The following is a 6324-nucleotide window of genomic DNA, read 5'->3' as shown; positions in this document are numbered from 1 at the left end:
AGCCTCTTTTTGCAGTAGATGGGAGTTAACACGGAGACCCACAGCAGGACAGTGGGGAACTTTGGTGGGTCTTCATCATAACCCTCCCCGCAAGACTCAGGGATCGACACAGAAGAGGAGGCAGAAAGCTGGGAACAGACAGAGGTACTGGATCATTCCAAGGAAAGTCTTCAAGGTCCAGCAGGGCTCATACACGTACGAATTCACGAAGGCTTTGACAGTAGGAACAGGACAGACCTACATAGGCTCAACACAGACAAAATTCCAGCACTGAGAAGGGGAAGTGGACACAAAGTTCCACCCCTAGCCACAAAGCGTACCTACTGTGTATATTAACTGCACTTCAGATCAGCCCCCAGCTGAATCCTCATGTGTGTGCTTGTACGCGCGCACGTGTGTGCATGTATGCACTGTGTGAGTGTGTGTGTATGCATGCATGTGTGTGCGCGCGCGTGTTTGCGTGCGTGCGTGTGTGTGTTTTGTTTTTGGTATTTTTTGTCTTATTGGCTTTTATTTGTTTTGATGTTTTTGGCTTTGGGGTCATTTTGGGGAGAGAGAAAGAACATGAAGTTGGATGGATAGGGATGTGCCGAGAATCTGGGAGGAGTTTGGTGAGGGGAGAGAATATAATCAAGATACGTTATATGTAAAAAAAAATTTAAATTCATAGATAAAAGAAAGAAAAGGGGTGTTATATGATTCTGATGTACATGGTATAAAGATTCTGGTGTTACATGAAGATTATCAGACATTCTGGGTTCTTTAAATCTAAAAAAAGATGATTTATTAGCCAATGTCTTTGTTTTTTTTTGTTTGTTTGTTTGTTTGTTTTTGTTTTTTGACAGAATCTCATATAGCCCAGGCTGGCCCTGAACTTGCTGGGTAGCCCTGACTGGCTTTAAATGCCTGATCCCCCTTCCTCTGCCTCCCAAATCATGAGAATACAGTCACTATTCAACTTATCAGTCAATAATTAATATCCCAGCCGTTAAAAAGTATGGCTTCTTCTTAGAAAACTTCCTGGGAGTCAAGGGGGAACTACAGGAATAAGTAGGAAACAAACACAGCAAGGGAGCAGAAGGCTTGTAGGTTACCAGTTCCCTCCCCCTGGGGCGATTCCACCGGATGAGAGGCACACACGTTCAGTTCTGAGTGACATATGAAATAAAGATGTTTGCTATTTTGTGTTTTCTTTCCCTGTATTTTAAACATTTCTACAAATTAAAAGTGATACACAAATCTATCCAAAGCCCTTTTTATTGTCTTTACAATGGCAAGCAAGGGGCAGAGGACCTAAATTGGGTCCTCCGTATTCACAGCGCGTCAAGGCCCAATCCGGGCTGGAGGTCAGGGGAGCCGCACCCGCCACGTCCGCTCACTGGCTTTCGGTTTCCGTGTGTCTCCATCTTGTCTACGCAGATCCTCAGATCCGACGTCCGCAGAGTGAAGTTCGCGGCGACCTGAGCCACCCCAGCCGCCACTTAAGGCAGACGGGTACGTGACCTGCGCGGTGTAACCCGCGCGCCACACTCCTCCTTGCAGCGCTGTGCGCGGCTGGGACACCGCGCCCCCCTATCCCAGCTGTGAGCCTCCTGGCTCGGCCCTGGAGGCCAATGCGAGTCGCACTCTGGCGAGCACCGGGGACGACGGGAGGAACGGGGAGGACTGCAGTTCCTCCGCCTGCTCGGCCTGCCAGGCACCGGCCTGGACGGTGCGCCCCCAGCCGGGCTCCCCACCTCCGCGGCCCTGCGCCCCTTCCCACTGTGCGGGTCCCAGCAGGGCGGCCGCAAGCGCCCAACCCGAGGTGGCCTGATGTGTTCAGGGGATGGGACCCGCGGGGAAGTAGCCCTTAAAGGACTCTTGAGCATCCGGAGGAGAGGAGGGAGCACCCTTGAACCCCAGGGGGATCACACCTGCGTCCCCAGGCGGAAAACTGAAGATTAACTTTGCTGATCGAGCCACAATAGCCTTGCGTAAACGTCTTGAGAATTACTCATTTCCTGGAGTTGAAATGTCCTAACTAGCCGTTTTTGAAAAGTTGAACGGGATCATTTCCTTGTGTGCGTGCTCAAGAGAATTTACCCAGTGCTCTCAGTTTTACTTTCAAGAGCACAGCGAAGTGCCTCTGCCTTTTCCCAAAGCACTTCAGCGTTATTGACAAGAAACGCTTTCCCTGGGAATTGAGAATTCAGTGCTTCTGTCCGTCCGTCCATCATCTATCTATCTATGTATCTATGTATCTATCTATATATCTATCTATCTATGTATCTATCTATGTATCTATCTATCTATCTATGTATCTATCTATGTATCTATCTATGTATGTATCTATCTATGTATGTATCTATGTATGTATGTATGTATGTATGTATCTATCTATCTATCTATCTATCTATCTATCTATCATCTTTCCATCCATCCGTCTACCCCTTAAAGTAAGCCTGACCCTACTCTTTTCTCACTCACTTCAGACTGGCAGAACTCTGAGTATTTCAAGGTGTTTTCTCTTAACCAGGTCTGGATTTGCTTGGGAGAGTTAAGTTCGCTCGCTTGAACATTAACAAAGGAACACCATAGAACAAAGGCCACTGTGTTCCCTGGAACTAAATCCAAGCTCTAATAAATCCCTCCGGGTTTTTATTAGTTAACCTTTGCTTCTACAGTAAGAAGGGTAGGGCCAGTAGGGGGTCGCCAAAGTCAGACCTTGACCAATGGGGATGGTTTTAAATGAGAAAGAACATGACTCCCCTTCACACCACCGCCTATGGTTTAAAAAAGGTTCTGAACAAAAGGTTCAGCTCTCCCATATTGCAAACAACCGTATCACAAATTTGTAAGCAAATTATTGGTTTTTTTTTTTTTATGTTTTGGCTTTCTGAGACAAAGCTATGTAGTCCTGGCCATCCGTGAACTCACAGGTATCTGTCCACTTGCCTCTGTCTCCTGATTGTGTTGCTAGGATTAAGGCTTGCGTGGCTGTTGGTCGCTGTTGCTGGGAGCCCAGGCAGCCATAGTCTGTAGCCAATTGAAAAAAGTCTTCATTCCAGCCAGCTGGGACTACACTTTAGATATTCAGGACCTCAGGGTAGTTCCCAATGTCTGGAGCATGGTTTTTTGTTTTGTTTTGTTTTTTAAAAATATTTATTTATTATGTATACAATATTCTTTCTGTGTGTATGTCTGCATGCCAGAAGAGGGCACCAGACCTCATTACAGATGGTTGTGAGCCACCATGTGGGTGGTTACTGGGAATTGAACTCAGAACCTTTGGAAGAGCAGGCAATACTCTTAAGGACTGAGCCACCTCTCCAGCCCAGCATGGGGTTTTTGAAGGCAGAAACTGTGTCTTAGCTTCTCACTTGGCAACTGGTGGTGGAGTGGGGGTGGGGGTGTTGGCGCTTTGCTTAAACAAGTAATTTGACAGATGGTAAGATAAGAGAGTTAGCTGGAAGGGCAGGTTTGCACCAGCAGGCTGTTTAACAGAGGCTTAGCCAACCGGGGCACATTGACCTAGAACAGAGTTGGGCAATTTTCCGTGGGATTCTCCATCAAAGAGCTCAGATTCTAGTTAAACGTGAAAGGGCCTCAGCAAAGAATTGAGCATGGAAGGACCTTTGCCCTTGTCCTGTCTAACTGTTAAGTGCGTTCTGAATGTTTTCCTTACAGTAGCTTTCTTTTTGGTCAACAATTCTTTTACCTGTAGCTTTTGTGTTAAATGACTTGGTAAAATGTATTTTTCATTTTTTAACTGGGTCTTACTATGTAGCTCAAGATGGCCCGCAATTCGTGATCTTTCCTCTTTAGCAACGCCTCGCAAAAAAGAAAGAAAGAAAGATAAAGGAAAAGAAAAAGAAAAGGAAAGGAAAGGAAAGAAAAGGAAAAGGGGGACTGGCGTGCGCCACACAAAGGTTCTTTTTCTGCAGGTTTTATGTTGTACTTTGTTTTTGGTGACATTTGAGCTTGAGCACGTCATCACTTACAAACCGAAACCGGTAGGCGTCCCCACGGGGGAGGAAGGTAGTGGGTGGGTTTTGGAACCTTGGCTCGTCGGTTCCGCCCACAGAAGCGGAAGTGAGTTTGGTTTTGTGGCTTTTTTTTTTTTTTTTTTTTTTTTTTTTTTTTTTTTTTTTTTTTTTTTTTGCACTTTCCAGGCCCTTCTTGTGAGGGTCTTGGGCTCCAGCATGGCTTGGCTCAGTCATTTGTGGTCCGGGGGTCGCCGTTCACATCTCCCCGGAGCCCTTGTCTTTGGTCGTTGGAACGGGGCGATGTCCTTTTCGCCGGGCGGGTACCAGCGGTCGTGGACCTGTTGGACTTGCTGGCCCACGTCACCTGGCTAGCAGCTGGGGCCAGCTGTGCAGACCGACTTTCCAGCTGGAGAGGCTAACTCCTGATGTCTGTGTTCTTCCCAGTATCTCGTTCTGTCCAGTTTTCTGGAGGTCTCCGGCAAGGACAGGCTGCATTCTGAGCCACTGTTGAGTTGGGGGAGCCGGCGATCGCCCGGCGTGAGTAAACCGAGACCCTGCCCATTCCCTTCTATTCTGATCTTTCCCCAAGGACTGTGGGCATTGGGGGAGCTGCCCCTTGGTTAATCAGGAAAGGGTTCATTTCCTGTCTTCCATCCTTGGACCCTTCTGAGTTCTTTTGGGGACCCACCCACAGCGCCTCCAGACTTGTGGCACCTTTTAAATGCAAGTTTGGTTCTGTCTTGGAGAGGGCCAAAGACTGATTAAATTAAACTCGTTACTGGACTCAAATGCCTGCTTGTCAATCCAATGAACTGCCCTTGATGGAGCAAAGTTCTCGACACGATAGTTGGTTTTGTTTTTTGTTTTTTGTAACCTCAGTGTAGAGGCTGCCTGGACAAAGCCCAAGGACAGCCTGCTCTAGGAAGAAGCCTGCTGGACAGTGTAAGGCAATGGGGGCTTGGCCCAGGGGCCTTCCTATCCTCAAAGCATTTCTGTTTTTCTTAAATCTGTTGTAATGCCCTAGCTGACCCCAGACTTGACACCCTACCTATAGGAGTGTCCCCCACCTTTAACAAGCTGGGGTCACTGTCTTGCCCCTTGCACGGGATTTCACTTCGTACTTTGCATTTGAATATACCAAACCTTTTGGGCAAGTTCCTGGGTTTAGGGCTTACAAAGTAACTAGAGACCCTACTCCCCTGGCCCCGCTCCCGCCCAATCTCCGCCCCGTCCCCGCCCCACCCCATGAGTGCATTCCCCAGAGACAGCCAAAGGCAGCTGGTTCCAGTCTTTTACACATTGCTGGGCTCAACTGCAGTCTGTTTGATTAAAAAAAAAATGTGTATTTTGCTCCCCCCAACATCTCCACTTATTTTTGTATGGTGGTCTTTCTCCACGGTGGCTTTCAGAATTGATGTTTGTGGGATCGTCATTTCTGCTTCTCCTACCCTAGCACCGCTCCCTGTTCCCATCTTTGCACAGTGGTCTCTTGAGACTGTGAATCTCTGCAGGTTGTTTCGTTTGCCCTGATTCCCCCACCCCCGTTTAATTCTTAGCTTTGGAGAATAATTTCTTCTTTTGTGTCACACTTGAGTTATTTGTGTGCTTGGAGCCTTTCTTCCCAGGTAAATCGTGCCCTGGTGCTCTTGATACCTTATTCTGTATTTACGCTGATTTGATGATCTGCCCTCATGGCCACTTTTTCTTTGTTTGACCGTTTAATGCCAGAAAACAAAGACAACTCCACAACAAGAAGCCTCAGTTTTGTTATTTTCCTCTTTTTGGGTTTTCTCTGTCCTTTGGAAGAGTTAAGTTCCACCAGCTTGGTGGCAGGTGCACCATGTACTCCAGATTGTGTCTTCTGCAGGGAGCGCTTCAGGTGAAGAATGTAGTTAAAGATGACAGCTCACTGTAGCCTAGGATGGCCTGCGTGTCAACAGGCAGTACAGGCTGGCCTGGAATTCTCCAAATCCTCCTGCCTCAGCTTCCCTTCTGCTAAGACTACTGGCGTGAACCACTTCCCCAGGTGCATCATTGTTTTTGATCTGTATCTAATACCCCGTTCTCTGTTGTAATTGGAATTTCCTGCCATTTAAACTACTTCTCCCAAGGCTTGTTTTGGGGGTAAATGACTTCCCTTAATGACCTGGTATCCTAAGTGGGAACCAGAGCTTCATCTACCTGTGAAATAAATGCTCCTGCTTTTTCTTTTTTTAAACTTCTTTTGCCTTTATTCATCTGTGGTCTTGAAAAAGTAACCTATTTTTCTTGTTGCTTTTAATAGTAGTTTTTTCTTTCTTTCTTTTTTCTTTTCCTTTTTTCTTTTTTTTCTTTTTTTTCTTTTTTTTTTTTTTTTTTT

The 6324-nt window shown here is 46.7% G+C and overlaps 1 protein-coding gene across 8 annotated transcripts in view; it reads left to right on the top strand.

Moving 5' to 3' along the window:
* Positions 1 to 1042: 1042 nt before the first annotated feature.
* The window catches only part of Cflar (CASP8 and FADD like apoptosis regulator), an 80526-nt gene continuing 75244 nt past the window's right edge, over positions 1043 to 6324 (top strand). For 5 of the 8 annotated variants that reach the window (XR_007594793.1, XR_007594792.1, XM_050159282.1 and 2 more), the window contains exon 1: positions 1049 to 1494. The gene's annotated coding sequence lies outside the window, so the exon portion shown is untranslated. Of the gene's footprint in view, positions 1495 to 4409; positions 4503 to 6324 lie in introns of all 8 variants that reach the window. The other 3 variants (XM_050159285.1, XM_050159286.1, XM_050159288.1) reach the window with 2 other exon arrangements.

Source organism: Alexandromys fortis, unplaced genomic scaffold (genome assembly GCF_014885135.2).
Source record: "Alexandromys fortis isolate MF-2015 unplaced genomic scaffold, M_Fortis_MF-2015_v1.1 scaffold_65, whole genome shotgun sequence".
Taxonomy (NCBI): domain Eukaryota; kingdom Metazoa; phylum Chordata; class Mammalia; order Rodentia; family Cricetidae; genus Alexandromys; species Alexandromys fortis.
The sequence above is the reverse complement of the archived record's forward strand: the minus strand, read 5'-3'. Positions and strand labels throughout refer to the sequence as shown.